Source organism: Triticum dicoccoides, chromosome 7B (genome assembly GCF_002162155.2).
Source record: "Triticum dicoccoides isolate Atlit2015 ecotype Zavitan chromosome 7B, WEW_v2.0, whole genome shotgun sequence".
NCBI lineage: Eukaryota > Viridiplantae > Streptophyta > Magnoliopsida > Poales > Poaceae > Triticum > Triticum dicoccoides.
Window position 1 is genome coordinate 435,012,578 of NC_041393.1, and position 22,409 is coordinate 435,034,986.

A 22,409-nucleotide genomic window follows, 5' to 3' on the forward strand; every position below is an offset into this window, starting at 1 on the left:
GTCAAGAGTCATGAGTGGCAGCCGCCGCTTACCTGCCGCAGCTCCCCATCCAGGCGAGGATGGTGGGCTGCGTGTCTGCATCGACATCCCAGGGCTCAACCGAGCCGCCTCTCAGGAGCGCTTCTGGCCCTGACGCGTGGGGAGCTGCGAAGGCCCACCCCATAGCTATGTTCGCATGCCGTACGGCTTGCCAAACGCGGATCTGGTACGCCAGCGCCTCATGAGGGGCATCCTAAAGGCTCAGGAGGCCAGGCGTTCCGCGGTCCTGGCAGAGATGGAGATGGTTTGCGAGGAGCCACCAGCACCTCCGGAGCCCCCCGAGGCTCCTGGGACTGGGGCCTTGTGAAGATCGACTCCCACAGCCCGCTATGTCTGCTACTTTAACACCCCTTCGTTGTCGACACTATCAGGTGACATCTTCCAAGTTTCATTTCCAGCTGGGAGTGCCCCCAGGGTTGCATCATTCCCAGGCCACGTGGGTCCGTCCCTACGGCGTGTATCCCTTTTGTTCATGTTTTTAGCTTACCTTGTTGGGGGCGCCCCTCGGGATGCATCATCCTCAAGTCCCTCCTGCATTTATCTTCTGGCTATGCATTCGACCCATCATGCTTGTTATTTGGTGCGTGTCTATGGCACCCCTTCTTCCTTCGTGTCGGCAGCTCGCGCAGTAAAGGGGGGTACGTGAGCATCGCGACTCAGGGCTCCTACCGGCTCTCCAGCCCTCACCCTCTGGCTTTTTCCACGACATCGTCTCCTGGCAAACCAGCGACGGCTGAGACTAGCTCGAGGGCCAGGACCCGAGGACCTAGAGCGTCGACATCGAACCAAGCTTGCGCGTTAAAGGGGGGTACCTGAGCATTGCGACTCAGGGCTCCTACCGGCTCTCCAGCCGTCACCCTCTGGCTTTGTCCACGGCATCGCGCCCTGGCAAACCAGCGAGGGCTAAGACTAGCTCGAGGGCCGGGACCCGAGGACGTAGAGCATCGACAACTAACCAAGCTTGCGCGTTAAAGGGGGGTACCTGAGCATCGCGACTCAAGGCTCCTACCGGCTCTCCAGCCCTCACCCTCTGGCTTTGCCCATGGCATCGCGCCCTGGCAAACCAGCGACGGCTGAGACTCGCTCAAGGGCCGGGACCCGAGGACGTAGAGCACCGGCATCTGGCCAAATTTGCAGGAACACATCACAAGTTAAGGCCCAGTGCCAGGCGCAACCCGCCTTGAGGTAGGGCCCCGTGAGTCCCACGCTGGCTCACGGGTGCCCAGATACACCTCATCATGCCCTATCGTGCCGGCCACGTGTCAGGGCGGGGCTGTACACGCCCCGGGGGCTCCTCCCGGAGGGGAGCCCCCTCCCACGCACCAGTGGAAGCACCAAGCTCTGCTGGTTGACGACACTGCCGAGGAGCGGCTATGACCGTACACATACGAAAGCACTATGCTCTGCGCTGGTGATAAACAACTGAGGGTGGCCCCGGCCGCATCAACCTCAGGGAGCCCCGAGCTCAGTGCCTGGCCTCATCGCAACGCCTCCCCTCGGGAGCGCCGCGCGAGGGGGCTGGGCACGGGGGCTGCGCCCGGGTCACGCCCAGGCGTACGCCACCCAGCCAGGCCCTTCGAGCCTGGTTCGTCGCTCGTCTCTCCCGAGCGGAGCCAACGTATGAAGGCCGTTTGAGCGTCAAGGGGGACTCCTGAGCATCGCGACTCAGGAGCCTAACTGGTCACGTAGCCCCTCACTCCTTAGTTCCGACAGGCTAACGGCGGTTGAGATATGCGTGGGGCCGGGCCCTGCAGACGTAGAATGGTAGATTTACCCACACATCTCACCTCCCTACTTGATGTTCATGCGCCAAGGGGGACTCCTGAGCATCGCGACTCAGGATCCTAACTTGTCACATAGCCCCTCACTCCTTGGTCCCGTCCTGGTTTCCGGTCGGGGCTAACGGCGGCTGAGGTATGCGCGGGGCCGAGCTCTGCCGGCGTAGAACATAAGCAAGTAGGAGGAGTGCAAATTTCAAGGAATTCAAAAGAAAATATTACAGTCTATAACTGTTATCACGACATCAAACACAAGTTTAAATGCCTCCCTGAGGCATGGTGCATATTACAGGAAACGAAAGCAGAACAGGAGCCACAGCAGAGTCATTCGTTGGCGGCGGAGCTGCGCGGAGCGGGTTTGCCTTGTGGGGCCACAGGACCAGCAGCGCCTCGCTTTGACTTGGTGCTGAAGGCCCAGAACTTCGACAATAGAGCCTCCGCGCGACCCTTCATGAACTCGCTGGCTCCAGCAGGCTGTCGAGGTCGACATTGGGGTCTCTAAGGTTGATGTGGGTAAGTACCCGCGTCAGCGCTGCAGAAGACAAGACGCGCGCCTCGGCCTCGGTCGTAGGGCCAAGGCCAAGGGTGACATCTTCAAGGGCATGGACCATGAAGGGTAGTAGCTTGGTGGGACCGTCCTCGACGCTGGCCAGCAGGCTCTCCAGGCCGGTATCGTAGAGCGACTTCAGCAAGCAGCGAACCTTCACCTCCGTCTCCGCGAAGGCCTCACGGTCCTCGGCAAGGACCCGAGCCTTGCCCTCTAGCTCGATCTTCCACGCCTCCAACTCCTGCTCCAGCGCGCCCAGGCGGTCACGGCGCTTGTTAAGCTTGGCGTCTCGGTCCTTGATGTCCACCTCGCGAGCCTTCAGGTCTTCCTGCTTCTCTTGGCGGATGTGGACCTCCTCGGCAAGCTGGTTCCGCAGGCCTTGCAGTTTGCTCTCCAGCGCCTGGCAACGGCCTTGGGCATCGGCCGCCTCCCTCAAGGCGGCGTCGCGAGCAGCCTTCGCCTCAAGGACGGCCAGCTTCTCCTCATCGCAAGCCGTCGAGGCCTGAACCAGTGCCACTCAAATCGAAGCGTGAGAGCGGATCCAGCCAGAGGCCAGCTCCAAACGCCCGACCACCAAGCGAGGGTCGGCGCCGAGAAGATCTTGCCGCAGCCGGTCCAGTTCGGCAGCAGTGCGATCCAAGATGGTGGAAGGGGTCAGAGAAACATCAATTGGTGGAGTAGGAGGATAGGACGGCAGCGTAACCACAGGCGGGAACTGCTGCGACCCGACAGCTGTGGCGATGGCGTCAGGCAGGGATACCTCAGGAGTCGCTTGGGCCATGGGGGCTGAGCTCGCCCCAGCCAGCTCCACCAGGCCTCGCGAGGACGACTGGGCAGGGGAGGCCCATGCCTTGCAGCCACCTCCCTTCGTGGGCAGAGGTGCTGCCCCAGACGGAGCCTCAGGAGCCCCCTTCAGCTTCTTCGCCGTAGGCGCCAGCCTAGCCAAGAGATACAGACATCAAGCCTCAACGACAAAGCAAGGAACAAGATAAGGATCGGGCACTTATTCGTCGCCGCTCGTGAGCTCGAGCAACCTCCGGCCGTACTTGAATCCCGAGAGCCGACTGCTGGGAACGGCCTCGCGAGGTTCGGAAGCAGGAGGCACGCCTGCAGATCGCCTCGAAGCCGGGGCAGACCCGAGGGGGACCAGCCCCGACCTGCCCTTCTTCGAGATCGAGGGCAAGCTCCCGCCGCCCTACTCGTCATCATCCTCGTCATCGCTCGGCGGCAGGCGGAGGGCGCGGGACCTGCGCCGGGGGAGAGGCCTCGACTCCCCGTCGGTAGCCTCGGAGTAAGGCCCCCCTTCCCGCTCCTATTCTTCCTCCTCTTCGCTGGAGTCGCCGGAGGACACATTCACCGTCGCCTGGGCCGCCGGGTCCTTGGGAGCCACCACGGGCACAGGCCCGTCCCCATTAAAGACGGGCATGGAGTTGACCACCTTCTCCAAATCATCTCGGAGAAACAGGGGCACGGGGGCGCCCTCCATCCTCGCCACGTCCCCTCCGACCAAACACTGGAGGACCGCGACCAAATCTTTGTCGGCCAAGACTACGGGGCTCAAGCGGGGCCTCCACAACGGGAGCGAATACTTGCGAAGAGGGGCCACCTGATGCTCCAGGAACTCCCTCAGGAGCGACGCGCCAGTCAGCTTCGCCGTTTCCATGTTCCCAGGCCTCAGATACGCATCTATCTTCTCCAACACCGGCTTCGCGCGGGAGTCCACGAGCTCCGCGCGAGACCTATCATCGGAGCTCGTAGGCTGCTCCGTGGGCATAATTAGCCGAGGGTGGATGCGCCCAGCATCCACCATGACCCACTTGCTCTTGTAGCCCTCAATCCTTTTCCCGGGCTTCGAGATGGCATTGGAGCCGCCATATGTGACGAAGCTCGCGCACGCGGAGAGAGGACCGCGAGAGAGCCGGAGGGAGAAGTAGTGGCGCAGCAAGGCCACCGAAGGCTGCACCCCGACATGAGCCTCGCAATAGTATGCGAAGATCGCCAGAAGAAGTACAGAGTTGGGGTGGAGGTGCAGAGCTTGCAGGTCATAATGGCGGAGGACAGAAAGAAGAACTCAGATAAAGGAGGTACCAGACCGGAAGCAATGGCACTTACGAAGAGCGGGTAGAATGTGCTCCCTTGGGCCTCAGGAGGGGCGGAGCCGGCCTTGAACACCTGCGCCTCGTCGATGCCTTGCGCCACCACCATCCGGCGCATCCGGGCAAGGCTCGCCTCCGACACATTCGGCGAGTCCAAGGCGGGCGAATACCAAGCTTCGGCCGGGGCCGGGCGAGGCGCCATGACTTGCTAAGGTGCGCGGTCGAAGTAGATCTGAAGATTTCGGAGGCAGAGAGGAAGGGAGCAAGAAAGGGGATCTGGGCATTGACCGGAGGAAGCAAGGGAACCAAAGTCTAGGCATACACCGCTCTTTTGACGCACGCGGCTGCTGAGGCACCCACATCCAATCAACCACCACGCGACGCCTGAGGCCGCAGGCTGTTAGGGCCCGCGGCGCTTCGTGCTTGCCCCTTCGCCTCTCTGCTCAGCCAAGTCCTGGCGCGCCTTGGGCCCGGGGGCTACTGTCGGCGTTCTAGGAATGGGGGTCCCCAGACTTGCCTGCCTGCGGCCTGCGGCGTGGCTCAAGGGGCGGCCCAGCATGGCCCATCTTCATCAACACGAGCTCAAGACCCTCGCGAGTGGCCAAGCCTCGCGGGGCGGACGACAGGAGGCTTCCTCAGGCACGGCCTCGTCAGGCTGGCTCGCGAGGAGGCGGAGAGATCAAGGCAGGGTACCTTGCAAGGTGCCCATGACGCAAGCCATGACCATCAAGGGTGCCAGGCCAGCGCCAGGCGGGCGCCAGCCCATGCAGTGTCCTTCTTTCCTCTTTGGTGCAAAGGGAGCAAGCGCAGGAGAGAGCATCAAGCAAAGGCATCCATTTTGGTGCAAAAAGACCAAGACCAGTAGAACGGCAGGATAGAAGTCATCGTGGAGCCCAAGCTGGCGTCACCGCCAGAGCCTTTGGCAGGCAAGGACAACTTTAGTCAGGATAAGTGTACTAGATGTTCCCCTTCAAAATGGCCAATTGTTGGCGCCCTTTCCGCTCAAAATTTGGGAAGAGGCCCTGGGCCATTGCCTATAAATAGGACTAGCCACCCACAAGGTAGGGGCATCGAGAAATCAATCGGATCCTCACCTAGAGACCAGTAGAGAGAGAGCGACTGAACTCCCCTAGCAGTTCATCTCACCAGCCAAGAACAGACCCTCACGAGGCTGTTCTCCCTTGTATTGTTCATCATCAGCCCAAGAGGCAATCCACCACACACACACACACTGGAGTAGGGTATTACACCACAACGGTGGCCTGAACCAGTATAAACCCTGTGTCTCTTGTGTTGTCCCTTTGATTGCTTAGTTTCTAGCGAGGCGGTGAGGTGCAGGTAGGTGGAGGGCCGAATCTCCGCGCGCACCCCAGTGTTCGAATCTAGAGTGTCTGCCGGAACCCGAAATCCGACAGTAAATATAAAAATAGATGACAAATTGGCAATTACTTTATAATTTCTGTATTTTTTCACATTTTCAGATTCCTATTTCACTGGGAATTAACCTAATTTAAATATATCTTCAAAGTACTTTAAATCTGGCTCGACATTTTGTTATTAAAAATAGTTTGGAACCCACAGAAATATTCGAAATTGGCCCTGGCCAACCAAAAAAACGATTGCAATAAATTGCATAAGAAGTTGCCATGAGCTATATATAAATTATTAAAAAAAGAGGGAGTGGTCTGACTTGTGGGCCTGTTTAGTTGATGCGTATGCAAGATTTTTTTAGTTATTATATACGTCAACAAACGATTCTAGCAGACGTAACCGTTGGATGTCAATCCAACGGCCGTCGTGTTTCGTCAATCTCTGGTCTTCTTGCTCCAGCCGCCAAAATAGCGTCGGCGGGACCACCTACTCCCACCTCCCGTGGCCGGTTGTGCTGCCGCGCAGGCCTCAGTGCCCCATACTAGTCCCACCGCTGGCCAGGGCATCCCTCTACTCACCCACACCCCATGTTATTCTGCAGCGACGACAACCTCACACCGTAGCCGAACCGGTGAACCCTCGTACTCCTCTCTGCGCGGGCTTCCACTGTCGCGTCTTCCCCGGCTCCGTGTCGTCCCCTTCCTAGGCCTCGCAATCATCTACCGCCGTGGTGCTCTCGGCGCAGAGTCGTCAATGTGGTCAATGATCGACTTCCATCGGAAGAGTACTATACGTGGAGAGGCTGACAGCTGGGTCCACAGCAGCCGCAAGGAAGTGCCTCCTTATTACGCGAAAATAATTATTCCTCCACCTGACAGCAGGGACCCACCGGACGGGCCACCATTATTTCGCGAAAAAATGTTTCCCCCTGACTGCTGGGACCAACCGGATGGGCCACCATATTTCGCAAAAAAAAGTTCCCCCCACTGTCAGCTCGGACCCACCGGAAGTGCCTCCTTATTATGCACAAAAAATGAATACCCCTATTGGGGATATAACTACTAGGTATGACCCGCCAGAAGGAGCTGGGTTATACCTATAAGCATTCTTGAAGACCAAATCTCAAGGTTGAAGATGGCGGTTTAGTAAAGGCCCAAAAGGCCTAGAGGTGACTTAAGGCCTGTAGTGTTAAACCGCCTTATTCATATAACTTGTACTGTAAGGCAAAAAGTATTAAGAGACCGAGCCCGATACAGTCTATAAGCCAACCGGGACTCTGTAGAGCCGCGGGGCGTCAACCTCAGTATATAAAGGGACGACCCGGCGGCGGTTCAGGACACGAAACAACAACTCGAGAGCTAGGTCAAGAGATGTCCTCCCTGGTTATTGAGACACAAATAATCCCAATCACAACTAGACGTAGGCTTTTACCTTCATCGTAAGGGGACGAACTAGTATAAAACTTCTCGTGTCTCTTGTCCTGATTAACACCTTCAAGCTTCCTAGTTGCGATGGCTCCGCGACTAAGTCCCTTCACTAGGGCATCTGACGTGACAATTCCACGACAGTTGGCGCCCACCGTGGGGCCAGCGCATAGTGGATTTGAGTTCTTGAAAAGGCAGCTTCGAAGGGCTCAAGGGATACGATGTGGGCCGGATGACCAAGAGTCATCGCGGCAAGCTCTACATCGACGATGCAGGATGGGGCCCTGATGCCGGCTCGATTGAGTACGGGTACCGGGTCCCCTTCGGCGGAATCCACGTCTTCATCGGCAAGATCGGCGAGCCGGGCCCTGAGCCGGACACTTGCACCGACCTCGTTGAAACTGCTCAGCACGCGAGACCCGCCCAGGCTCCGCCAGCGGTGAAACGTGCTTTCATAGGATGCATCCATGGAGGACTCTCTGAAGGATCTCTCTCTGGTGGTGAGACGACCATCTTCTCCGATGGTGAGTCGTTCACAGGTGAGATGGATTCATTGTACCAACTGCAGGATAGCGGGCTTGGGGGCTGTTCCAATGGCAGCAGTATTCCGAATTGTTTCGAGCCGCCGAGCAGGGTCGCGATCTTCATGGCTGGCACCCAGCCCATCCAAGACTCCACAACTGCAGCAGCCATAACCTCCGGTTCAGCGGCAGCCAGGGCAGGAGGCCCTGTGCGTTCATCGGCCCAGGTGTTAATGGATCTCATCGATAAGTTGACCACCCTGTTAACCGCCGTAGTCAACCCGGCGGATCAAGCCCGTCATGATGCGGAGGTGGCACAGTTAAAGTTGGATATGGCGCAAGCTAAGGAAGACCTGGCAGCAAAAGATGTTAGGATAGCCACATAGCGGGCGGCTGTGGATGTTCAGGCTCAACAGATCCAGGCGCACACTTTCCGTCTCACACAAGACCAGAACGCGGCTAATGAGGTCATGAGGAGAAGGTATCAGAAGACTCAGTCTCTACTTCCCCCGGTTTATGACCCTCGGAATCTTTTTAACACGCTAGGAGCAGGACCCAGTAACCCGCCGTGGCTTACCCCGCAGACAGGCAACCCACCATGGCTCCCTCCACACACAGGAACGGAGCATGTTGCGACACCCAGGGACGGAGCACCTCCCCGCATGAACATGGCGCCACCATAGAATGTACCAACACCCCCAGGTCATTACTCTAACCCCTTGGAAAACATGATAGCGGCAACAACCCGATTGGCGGCTCTCCCAATTGATGGCGACTCTCCGGCTGCAGTTGAAACCCGCCGGGTCAGGGAACTTCTTCAGACATCCTTAGTACAATAGGAGGCATACTCATACAGCCGAGACATGATCCACTCGACCCCTCACCCAAGCCGAAGCGCAAGTTATAGCAGGCACATGGATTCAGCGGCCATGTCAAGCAATGTTAGACACCGTGACCAGCCAGGTGGGAATAATACGCCACGTCATGAGGCCGTTAACTTGGTAGATCAAGAGAGACTACGGCAGGAGACTGAACGGGCAGTTCAGCAGGCGGCTGAGCAAGCGGCTCAGTTGACGGCTTCAGCCGTATCTGGTTTATCCGGTGACTTCTGTTGAGGTAGGTATAGCCACCCGGACCGGAGGAGTCCCGTGTCTAGTGTCGGCTCTACGTAACGAGCAGTTAACCAAAGATTTTAAAGGACCAAGGAAGGTGCCGAATTACACAGCCGACTTGTAGCCCGGGGCATGGATTGAGAGCTATGAGATGGCTATGGAGCTGTTGGAGGTTACTGACGCAGCAATGGCGAAGTACTTCACCATGATGTTAGATGGAACCGCCCGTACCGGGTTGAAAGGCCTGCCACCTAATTCAATCAGTTCATGGGTGGAGTTAAAGGCCCGGTTCATCCAGAACTTCAAAGACACGTGCAAGCATCCCATGTCGATCGTGGATCTGACGAATTGTAAGCAGGAAGAGGGTGATTCTACAACCCATTGGGTATGCCGGGTCAAAGCCATAATACATTCATCTGATAAGATGGATGCCGGCTCTGCAGTCTTAATGTTGGAGAAGAATTGCCGTTTCTTACCTTTGAAACAAAAGCTGGGGTGACTCAAACGTGAGTGCAATGATATGGGCACGCTGATGGAGGCTCTGGTCAAGTATGCCGATTCTGATAGTACCAAGGATCCCGAGTCTGATGATGAAAAGGCAGGGAAGGGAAAGTGGAATGGCAACGGCAAGGGCTCTCAGCACAACCCGACAAATCAAGGAGGTAATAAACGTAAGGCTGGCGATAGTTTGGATTTTGTGGCTAATACCAGTACACAGAGTCATAACCAGCGGCGCAAGGGAAGGCCACCTCCTTGATCCAGCAGGTCAGGACCCACACTTGAGTAGTTGTTGAATGAACCTTGTCCGAGACACGGTACTAAGGAGAAGTCGGCCTCACAATTGTGGAAGGACTGCACGATTATGAAGGCTTTCAAAAATTCCAACATGTTTGACGATAACCATGGCCCGGGTGGCTCAGGTGGTGGCGATTTTCATGGATCGGGCGGCGGGTCAAATCCCAATTTTCAAAATTCCCAGGGAAACCAGGGTGGATATAAGTAATAGGCTGGCCAGGGCAGTTAACAGCAGCAGCAAGGTGGATACCAGAGCAATCCAAAGCAGTTGAACAGTGGGCAATACCATGTGTTTACCACCAGTTTATGTAAACGGGACCAGAAGCTTCATAAGAGGGCCGTGAATGCGGTTGAGTCGGCAATTCATCGTTACTTGAGGTGGTCTGAATAGCCTATCGTATGGAGTAGAGAGGATCACCCTCCCCGGGTTGACAATCCGGGTCACTTAGCCCTGGTAGTGGCCCCTCAAGTGGGTGGATACAAGTTCACCAAGGTGCTGATGGATGGAGGCAGCAACATCAATATTTTTTATTATGAGACGTTCCGTCGCATGGCGCTAACTTATAAGAGCCTTTAGAATTCCAACACTGTTTTCCATGGAGTTGTACCTGGTAAGTCGGCGTATCCGGTCGGCAAGATAGAGTTGGAGGTAGCATTTAGGGATGAATATGATTCCAGAGCCGAGAAATTGACGTTTGAAGTAGTTCAGATCAAGCGCCCGTATCATGCTCTATTTGGGTGGCCGGCTTACGCCAAGTTCATGGCACGGCCGTGTTATGTGTACTTGCAGCTCAAGATGCCAGGTCATAAGGGAACCATTATGGTGCACGGGAGCCGCAAGGTGGCTTTGGAATGTGAAGAGGGTGACGCGGCTTATGCTGAGTCGGTCTGCGCGACGGAAGAGTTAAAATTCTACAAGGACAATGTTGACCCGGAGGATATGACATCCTTAAAGAAGCCAACTACAGAGCATGAGCCGGTCATGAAATTTAAGTCGGCGGATGAGACCAAGCTTGTCGATTTTGTCCCCGGCGATTCATCCAAGCAGTTCAGTATCAGTGCTAATTTGGATCCCAAATAGGAAAGCGCGCTCATCGAGTTCATCCGTGAGAATCGGGACATTTTTGCATGGAAGCCATCTCACATGCCGGTGTACCGAGAGAACTCGCTGAGCACACTCTTAATATCGATCCAAAGTTTAAGCCGGTCAAGCAATTTCTTCGGCGGTTTAATGAGGAGAGAAGGAAAGCTATTGGTGAGGAAGTGGCCCGGCTCTTGGCAGCTGAGTTCATCATTGAGGCGTTTCATCCAGAGTGGCTGGCTAACCCGGTGCTTGTTCTTAAGAAAACGGCACTTGGCGTATGTGTGTGGATTACACGGACTTAAACAAGGCTTGTCCCGCTGATCCTTTTGCTCTCCCTCGTATTGATCAGATCATCGATGCTACGGCGGGTTGTGAGCATTTGAGCTTTCTGGATGCTTACTCTGGTTATCATGAGATCAAGATGGCTGTTAAGGACCAGGAGAAGACGGTGTTCATTACTCCGTTTGGAGCCTTCTGCTAACGTTTCAATGCCTTTTGGGCTCAAGAGTGCCCAGGCGACTTACCAGCGATGCATGCAGAATTGTCTTCATAATCAGATTGGGCGCAATGTTCATGCTTATGTGGATGACATAGTGGTTAAATCAAGAGAGAAAGAGACCTTGATTGATGATCTCAGGGAAACCTTTGATAATCTCCGGGTTTACAAGATGATGCTTAACCCGGACAACTGTGTTTTTGGTGTGCCTGCAGGCAAGCTTTTGGGCTTTCTGGTCTCTAACAGAGGCATCGAAGCTAAACCGGAGAAGATCAAAGCCATCACCTCTCTAGCTAAACCAGCATGTATCAATGATGTTCAGCGTTTGGCGGGTCATATCGCCGCTTTAAGCCGGTTCATAAGCCGGCTAGGGGAGAAGGCTATACCGCTGTATCAGATGATGAAGAAGACAGATAGCTTTACTTGGAGTGACGCCGCCAATACTGCTTTTGAAGATCTTAAGAGACAGTTGGCTGAGCCACCGGTTCTTGCTGCTCCTATTGACAAGGAACCCTGGTTACTATACGTGGCTGCTAACACGCGTGCTGTTAGCGTGTTTATTGTGGTGGAACGCAAGGAGGCTGGCAAGGAGCACCTGGTTCAGCGGCCGGTTTACATCAGTGAGGTACTGATTGAGTCCAAGCAGCGATATCCGCACTGGCAGAAGCTTGTCTATGGGGTGTTCATGGCAAGCCGGAAGCTTAAGCAATATTTCTTGGGCCACCCCATCACTGTGGTTAGTTCTGCCCCTTTGGGGGATATTATTCAGAACAGAGAGGCCACAGGGCGAGTCGCCAAATGGGCCATTGATCTTGGGACTCATGGTTTAAAATATGTGCCACGCACAGCTATTAAATCTCAAGCGCTGGTGGATTTCATCAATGATTGGATAGAGCTGCAGATACCTGAGGAAAAGCCGGACAATACCTATTGGACAATTCATTTTGACGGGTCTAGGCAATTGGAAGGCTCGGGGGCTGGAGTTATTTTGGCTTCCCCTCGGGGTGATAAATTTTGTTATGTACTCCGGTTGATGTTTCCTTGTACTAACAACGCAGCTGAGTATGAAGCCTTGCTCCATGGTCTCCGGATGGCTAAAGAGATGAATTTAAGCCGGGTAAGGTGCTTTGGTGACTCAGATCTAGTGGCCTAGCAAGTATCAGGCAAGTGGGATTCAAAGGATCCTCTCATGGCGGCTTATCGCCGGGAGGTTGATGCAATTGCGGGGCACTTCAAGGGTTATCAGGTGGAGCACATTGACCGTAGAAAGAACGAAGCGGCTGACGCCTTAAGCCGACTGGGATCTCATTGTAAGCCAGTGCCAACTAATACTTTCTTGGATGTTTTGCATAACCCTTCTGTCAAGATACCTATAGAGGAAGATTTGGCTGTTCCTGACCCTGAAGCACAGTTGGTGGCGGCTCTTCATATCACTCCAGATTGGATGGTGCCGTATCTGGCTTATATGACACGGGGCGAGTTGCCTGAGGATGAAACCTTGGCCAGGAAGATAACCCGACGGTCTAAGTCCACGACGATTATCAATGGTGAGTTGCATCATTGCAGTGTTACAGGGGCTTTTCAGCGTTGCATCTATCCTGAAGAAGGTCAAGAAATTATCCCTGAGATTCATGAAGGAGATTGCGGTCATCACGCCGGGTCAAAATCTCTCGTGGCTAAGGCTTTTCGTCATGGGTTTTATTGGCTGTCGGCTCATGCTGACGCAGAGGATCTGGTCAGTAAATGTGATGGTTGTCAGAAGTTCTCAGGACGGGCTCATGTGCCGGCTCAAGAGTTGAGGATGATTCCAATTACTTGGCCGTTCACAGTCTGGGGGCTTGACATGGTTGGACCTTTCAAAAGGTCCAAAGATAAAAAGACTCACCTCTTGGTGGAGGTTGATAAGTTCACAAAGTGGGTTGAGGCAGAGCCGGTCAGTAAGTGTGATGCAGCCACGGCGATTCAATTCATGAATAATGTGATATTCGTTTTGGTTTTCCACACAACATTATAACTGACAATGGCACTAATCTGTCTAAAGGCGCCATGGAGGAATTCTGTCAACGTGAGCATATCCGGCTTGATGTTTCATAAGTGGCTCACCCTCAGTCCAATGGTCAAGCCGAGAGAGCCAATCAAGAGATCTTGAAAGGCATTAAGCCCCGGCTTTTTTCCCCTTGCAACGGACGCCGGGTTGTTGGGTTGAGGAGTTAACTTCTGTGTTATGGAGCATCAATAGTACTCCTAACAGATCTATGGGTTATACGCCTTTCTTCATGGTCTACGGAGCTGAGGCGGTTCTCCCTAGTGACATCCGTCATGATTCACCTCGTGTGGCGGCTTATGTTGAGGAAGACAATGAACAGGCGCACTAGGATGCTCTTGATCTGTTAGATGAACATCGGGACTTGGCAACAGCTCATTCGGCGATTTATCAACAGGACTTGCACCGTTATCACAGCCGCTGAGTTAAATCTATATCCTTTCAGGAAGGTGATTTAGTGCTCCGGCTCATCCAGGATCAAACTGATGCTCACAAGTTATCCCCACCTTGGGAAGGGCTGTTTGTGGTCAGCAAGAATTTGAACAATGGGTCATATTACCTTATTGACATTCGAGAGCACAAAGACTCATGTAAGTCGGAGGAAGAGACCCAGAGGCCGTGGAATATTGCTCATCTCTAGCCCTACTACACTTGAGCCATAGGCTCCACTGATGTATATATTTTGCCAATGTATATATTATGATAAATAATAAAGAAGGACCTCTGTCCTTTTTTCCCCTTCACAAGGTAAATTTATCATTATCATCATTTTATCGCATGATCGCTCGGGGCTGGGTCATATTTGATCTGGCTGAGCCCTTTTTGATCTGGCTTATGATCGTATTCGAATCTAGCTGTTAAGAATTATGATCACTAGGAGGCTTCTTGTTCAAAGATAGGTAGTATTCGAACCTAAGAGAACACAACTGTCGATACCCTTTTGATTGGCACACTGTCGAGCTCACTTGGGGGCTTCTTGATCATATTCGAATCATAGCTTAACCCCATTTGGGAGCCGACTTTGATCATATTCAAATCAGAGTCGTTAAAAAACTCTCAAGGTCATTAGGGGGCTTCCTGTTCAAACATAGGTCGTATTCGAACCAAAGAGAACACAGTTGTCGGTACCCTCTTGATCGGCGCAATGCCAAAGCCATTGGGGGCTACATGATCGTATTCGAATCCTAGTTTAAACCCCTCTAGGACGGTTCACAGATCGTATTTGAATCAGAAGCCTTGCCATTTTTACTTCTCTTTTTGGTTTAAGTTCTCTTTGGAAGCCCCATTATTTGACTTAAGATTTTTCCTGAGGCTTACAACTATAAATATCATGGCTGTAGCCCGGTTCAATATCGGCTGATGAGTCGCCGATCCGTAATCATCATTGTCCTTTTCGGGTATCCAAATATTGGACCTTTATCCTTACCGGCCGGGTCATATGAACCGGTGGTGCAAGTTGTGAAATTTTGTCATAGTTGCTAGCTGGGACCCACCTTGGTGGGAGGCTGACTTGTGGGCCTACTAAGTTGACTGGGACGGAGGCCTTTGTCAACTTTAGTCAATATATGAATGATTCTAGCTCCAGTGACCGTACGATGTCCATCCAATGGCCATAGTGCTTCTTCAACCTCTGGTTTTCTTGCTCCAGTTGCCCAAAGCAGCACTGGTCGTGCCGCCTGCTCCTGCCGCCCGTGGCCGGCTGTGATGCCGCGGAGGCCTCACCGCCCCCTACTAGTCCCACCGTTGGCCAGGCCATCCCTCTACGCACCCACACCCCATGTTATTCTGCGGCGACGACAGCCTCACACTGCAACCGAACGAGTGAACCCTCATTCTCCTCTACGTGTGGGCATCCACTGCCACGTCTTCCCCGGCTCCACGTCGTCCCCTTCCTAACCTCGCCGTCGTCCATCGCCCTGGTGCTCTCGGCCCGGTGTGGTCAAAGTGGTCAAGGAAGGACTTCTATCGGACATGGACTGTATGTGGAGAGGCTGACAGCTGGGTCCACGGCCGCAGCAAGGAAGTGCCTCCTTATTACACGGAAAATAATGATTCCTCCACCTGACTACAGGGACCCACCGAACGGGCCACCGTATTTTGCGAAAAAACGTTTCCCCTGACTGCTCGGACCCACCAGCTACACCTTTGCACGCAAGGAAGTGCATCCGGGCAAAAGAAAAAAATGATTCACCCCCCTAACTGCTGGGACCCACCAGCTACAACTTCGCACGCAAGGAAGTGACTGACAGTCGGGACCCACCTAGTTGAAGCATACGTAGCATTGTCATTCTGGTCGCGAACGTGTACGTACATACTGGTGGATGTAGAGGCGCGCACGTGTTGTAGTAGAGGCATGCACGTGTCGTAGTATAGGCGCGCACGTGTCATAGTAGAGGCGCGCATGCAGCATGTACACGTACCTACAACGGCCAGGGTGCAAGAAAGAAAATACGGCCACGTACGTACATACGGGCGGGGTCTCGAACGCCTACTTGCGCATATGTACGGCCAGGGCTCATGTACATGGTTGGGTCGGAATGGAGAAACAACATCGTCGTCGTGTTCATGGGGAGGCAACAGAATGCGTCGTGTTCATGGGGAGGCAACGGAATGCGTCGTGTTCATCGGGAGGCAACGGAACGCATGGGAGCCAACCGGCTGGGTCAGAACGAAATGCATCATCGTGTTCATCAGGAGGGCTTGGACGGAACAGGCGATGGAAACGAGGCCTGGTGTACCGCATAATGGAGGAAACAGCCTTGTGTTCGACCGGCCACGTTTGAAATGGGATCCTGTTCATCGGGAGGGGTCTGGCATACCACAAAACGAAGGAAACGGACCTCCTATGGTTGAAACATGGGTCCTGTTGATCGGGAGGGGTGTGGCGTACCGCAAAACGGACGAAACGGACTTGTTTTGGAGCGCTACGGTCGAAACAGGGGTCCCGTTCATCGGGAGGGGTGTGGCGTACCACAAAACGGGACTCCACGGTATACTGTTCATCTCCACCGTCGACCTCCTCCAGCCTCCACGGGCTCCTGTTCATTCAGCCTCCACCGTGCGCTACTCCACCGGCTACTATTCAACCACCTCTCCACGGGCACCCCTCCACTGTCTACTGTTCATCCAGCCCTCCATGGGGTCATCCTGTTCATCCAGAGGCAACGCCACGGGGTCCTGCATCCACCCCCACCGCTCATAGTTCATCCACCCCCCCCAACGATCACTGTTCATCCAATAGACCGGCTTCAGTTAGCAGCAGTAGCGAAGGAATCGCTCAATCGGGTTCAGTTAACAGCCATCGGTCGATCGCTCGGGTTCAGTAACGCATAGCCTGCAGTGCAATCGCTCGGGTTCAGTTAGAGACCAACGCCCTCGCTCAGGTTCAGTTAGAGCCAATGCCTTGCACACACGCGCGTACGTGTACGAGAGAAACGTGCATCGCTCGGCCCCCAACCACCCACTGTAACCGGGAACTCCCCGAAATTTTCCTCGCCCTCGCTTCTACCTCGTTTTTTTCTGTCATGGACGGCCCAAAGAATGTCATGCAGCTGCGTCTCCGGCCCGCCCAGGACGAAAAGCCCATTTTCAGTCATTATTTTTTGTCATAGAAGTAGGAGTCCACCACATCTATGATGATACCGGGTTTTGTCACAATTATCGTCATGGAAGTGTCATATGTATGACAGAAAAAAATTCGTTCGGATCAAAATGTCACGGATGTGTTTTTTTTGTAGTGTCGCTCCATTGTTCCGAAGAACGGAGTTTTAGTCATCTTACCCATGAAGCATGGTTCGCAAGCATCAAGTGATTCCAAAAGCCCATCAACATGGAATTTCTTCATGCGCTTTACACCAATATGACCTAAATAACAGTGCCACAAATAAGTTGCACTATCATTATTAACTTTGCATCTTTTCGCTTCAATAGTATCACTACGATCGAGATTCAACAAAAACAGACCACTCAACAGGGGTGCATGACCATAAAAGATATTACTGATATAAATAGAACAACCATTATTCTCTGATTTAAATGAATAACTGTCTCGCATCAAACAAGATCCATATATAATGTTCATGCTTAACGCTGGCACCAAATAACAATTATTCAGGTCTAAAACTAATCCCTATGGTAGATGTAGAGGTAGAGTGCCGACGGCAATCGCATTAACCTTGGAAACATTTCCGACGTGCATCGTCACCTCGTCCTTAGCCAATCTTCGTTTAATCCATAGCCCCTATTTGGAGTTACAAATATGAGCAACATAACCAGTATCAAATACCCCGGCGCTACTACGAGCATTAGTAAGGTACACATCAATAACATGTATATCAAATATACATTTCACTTTGCCATCCTTCTTATCCGCCAAATATTTGGGGCAGTTCTGCTTCTAGTGACCAGTCCCTTTGAAGTAGAAGCACTCAGTTTCAGGCTTAGTTCCAGACTTGGGCTTCTTCCCTTGAGCAGTAACTTGCTTGTTGTTCTTCTTGAAGTTCCCCTTCTTCCCTTTGCCGTTTTTCTTGAAACTAGTGGTCTTGTTAACCATCAACACTTGATGCTCCTTGATTTCTACCTCCGCAGCCTTTAGCATTGCGAAGAGCTCGGGAGTTGTCTTTTCAATCCCTTGCATATTATAGTTCATCACGACACCTTTATAGCTTGGTGGCAGTGATTGAACAATTCCGTCAATGACACTATCATCAGCAAGATTAACTCCTAGCTGAGTCAAGTGGTTATGTTACCCAGACATTCTGAGTATGTGTTCACTGACAGAACTGTTCTCCTCCATTTTGTAGTTGTAGAACTTATTGGAGACTTCATATCTCCCACCCCGGGCATTTGATTGAAATATTAACTTCAACTCCTGGAACATCTCATATGCTCCATGACGTCCAAACTGTCTTTGAAGTCCCGATTCTAAGCCGTAAAGCATGGCACAATGAACTATCGAGTAGTCATCAGCATTGCTCTGCCAGATGTTCATCACGTCCGGAGTTGCTCCTGCAGCGGGTCTTGCACCTAGTGGTGCTTCCAGGACGTAATTCTTCTGTGCTACAATGAGGATAATCCTCAAGTCACGGGCCTAGTCCGTGTAGTTGGTACCGTCATCTTTCAACTTAGCTTTCTCTAGGAACGCATTAAAATTCAAGGGAATGGTAGCACGGGCCATTGATCTACAACAACATAGATATGCAAAAAACTATCAGGTACTAAGTTCACGATAAGTTAAAGTTCAATTAATCATATTACTTAAGAACTCCCACTTATATAGACATCCCTCTTGTCATCTAAATGATCACGTGATCCATATCAACTAAACAATGTCCAATCATCATGTGAGATGGAGTAGTTTTTCAATGGTGAACATCACTATGTTGATCATATCTACTATATGACTTTCGGTCTCAGTGTTTCGAGGCCGTATCTGCATATGCTAGGCTCGTCAAGTTTAATCCAAGTATTCTGCACGTGCGAAACTGGCTTGCACCCGCTGTATGTGAACGTAGAGCTTATCACACTTGATCATCACGTGGTGTCTCAGCACGACGAACTGTAGCAATGGTGCATACTCAGGGGGAACACTTGTTCCTTGAAATTTAGTGAGGGATCATCTTATAATGCTATCGCCGTACTAAGCAAAATAAGATGCATAAAGGATAAACATCACATGCAATCGAAATATTGACATGATATGGCCATCATCATCTTGTGCCTTTGATCTCCATCTTCAAAGCACCGTCATGATCTCCATCGTCACCAGCTTGACACCTTGATCTCCATCGTAGCATCATTGTCGTCTCGCCAACTATTGCTTCCACGACTATCCCTACCGCTTAGTGATAAAGTAAATCAATTACATAGCGATTACATTTCATACAATAAAGCGACAACCATAAGGCTCCTGCCAGTTGCCGATAACTTTTCCAAAACATGGTATCTCATAGAACAATTTATATATCATCACGTCTTGACCATATCAAAACACAACATGCCCTGCAAAAACAAGTTAGACGTCCTCTACTTTGTTGTTGCAAGTTTTACGTGGCTGCTACGGGCTTCTAGCAAAAACCGTTCTTACCTACGCATCAAAACCACAATGATTTTTCGTCAAGTGTGATTTTTTAACCTTCAACAAGGACCGGCCGTAGTCAAATTCAATTCAACTAAAGTTGGAGAAACAGACACCTGCTAGCCACATGTGTGTGAAGCACATCGGTAGAACTGGTCTGATGAACGTGGTCATGTAATGTTGGTCTGGGTCGCTTCATCCAACAATACTGCCGAATCAAAATAAGACATTGGTGGTAAGCAGTATGACTATTATCGCCCACAACACATTGTGTTTTACTCGTGCATATCATCTACGCATAGACCTGGATCGGATGCCACTGTTGTGGAACGTAGCATGCAATTTCAAAAAAATTCCTAGGATCACGCAAGATCTATCTAGGAGATGCATAGCAACAAGAGGGGAAGAGTGTGTACACGTACCCTCGTAGACCGAAAGCGGAAGCGTTAGGTTAACGCGGTTGATGTAGTCGAATGTCTTCACGATCCAACCGATCCAAGTACCGAACATACGGCACCTCCATGTTCAGCACACGTTCAGCTTGATGACGTCCCTCGAACTCTTGATCCAGTAGAGGGTCGAGGGACAGTTCCATCAGCACGATGGTATGGCGACGGTAATGGTGATGTGATCCGCGTAGGGCTTCGCCTAAGCACTATGACGCTATGACTGGAGGAGTAAACTATGGAGGGGGGCACCGCACACGGCTAAGAGAATAACTGTTGTGCCTTTGGGGTGCCCCCCACCCCCGTATATATAGGAGGGGAGGAGGAGGCTGGCAGCTAGGAGGGGCACGCCAAGGCGGGGGGGTCTTACTAGGACTCCCAGTCCTAGTTGGATTCACCCCCCCCTTTTCCTTTCTGCATCGGAGGGAAAAAGGAAGGAGAGGGAGAGGGAGAGGGAAAGGGGGGTGCCCCCCCCCCCCGCTAGTCCAATTCGGACTGCCATGGGTGGCACTGAGGGAGTCCTGGATTAAGGGGTCCTCGGACAGCCGGGCTATATACTTTGGCCGGACTGTTGGACTATGAAGATAAAAGATTGAAGACTTCGTCCCGTTTCCGGATGGGACTCTCCTTTGTGTGGAAGGCAACCTTGGCAATTCGGATATGTAGATCTCCTTCTCTGTAACCGACTCTTTGTAACCCTAGCCCCCTCCAGTGTCTATATAAACCGGAGGGTTCAGTCCGTGGGAAAAAGAACAATCATAATCATAGGCTAGCTTCTAGGGTTTAGCCTCTACGATCTCGTGGTAGATCAACTCTTGTAATACTCATATCATCAAGATCAATCAAGCAGGAAGTAGGGTATTACCTCCATTGAGAGGGCCCGAACCTGGGTAAACATCGTGTCCCCCGCCTCCTGTTACCATTAGCCTTAGACGCATAGTTCGGGACCCCTACCCGAGATTCACTGGTTTTGACACCAACATTGGTGCTTTCATTGAGAGTTCCACTATGCCGTCACGATAAGGCTTGATGGCTCCTTCAATCATCTTCAACGACGCGGTCGAGGGTGAGGTTTTCCTCCTCGGACAGCTCTTTGTATTCGGCGGCTTCGTACTGCGGGCCAATTTGCTTGGCCATCTGGAGCAGATCGATAGCTACGCCCCTAGCCGTCAGGTCAGGTTTGGAAGCTTAAACTACACTACGGACATCCGCGGAGACTTGACCTTCGACGGATTCGAGCCCATGCCAGGTGCACCGAACAGTCATGACGAGCATGACTTAGATCTGCCATCGGACAATGCTTGGGAGATCGTGCTTGCGACGGCCCCGGGAATCAATCCGGAGCAGATCGTGCCATCTGAGGACGGGTGGATGGAACCCGCCAAAGAGGCTGCACAGTCATCGGTGCTGGAGCAAAACACGGACTTCATCTCCAAAGATAGTTGTTTCATTGGACCCTCGGACTCGTCTTCGACCATAGGATCTGAACCGCGTACGTCCGTGCCTATCGAATCTGATTGGGCACTGGTCATGGAGTTTACCTCCGACATCTTTCAGCACTCGCCCTTGGGTGACGTGCTAAATTCATTAAAGTCTCTCTCCCTGTCAAGAGACTCTTGGCCGAACTATGTCCAGCTTGAGTGGGGAGCGGACGACAAAGAAATTTGTTACCCACCCACCACCCACTTCATAGCCACTGTCGATGACTTAACCGACACACTTGATTTCGACTCCGAAGACATCGACGGTATGGATGACGATGCTGGAGATGAACAGGAACCACCGTGCACGGGGCGCTGGACAGCCACCTCATCATATGATATATACATGGTGGACACCCCAAAAGAAAGCAATGGCGAGGATGCAATGGAGGACAATCCCATCAAGCAGCAACCAAAGCGACGACATAGGCGCCGCTCTAAATCCCGCCACAGTAAAAACAGCGACAATAGCGCAAGAAAGAACAACACCCCGGTCGACTCCAAAGGAAACAACGACCCCATGGACCCAGCGATGGAGCAGGATGAGCCAGGGGAGGGTGAACATAGTCCGGAGAAGATGTCCGATGACAGCAATTCCGAGGGTAAAATTCATCAACCTGTCTCCGGAGAGGAGAACAGTCCGGATGACGATGCACTCATCATCCCAGAAAAATACTTGGAGCAAGAGATCCTCTAGAGAAGGCTTATTGCCACCGCGAGGAGCTTGAAGAAGAATAAGCAAAGGCTTAAAGCTGCGCAGGATATGCTCAACAGCAGATGGAACAAAGTGCTTGACACTAAAGAAAAATACGGTGGCGATTGCCACACAAAGAGCTATCCAAAGCGCAAGCTGCTGCCCAAATTCGACGACGAGGCCATCGAGCCCATTCCGCCAAAAAACAACACGGCCAATCAGCTGGACCGACCACCCCGTGGCCGCGACAGGATGGCTAATGCTCCCGCACACGAGTCAGCACACGATTTACGTGAGCTCCTGGACAAAAAATCCGATATGGCCAGGTCCATCTATGGATCTATGAAGCGTTCTCCGACACAGGATCACAGCCATCAAAACGATCATATTGATCGAATACCAGCT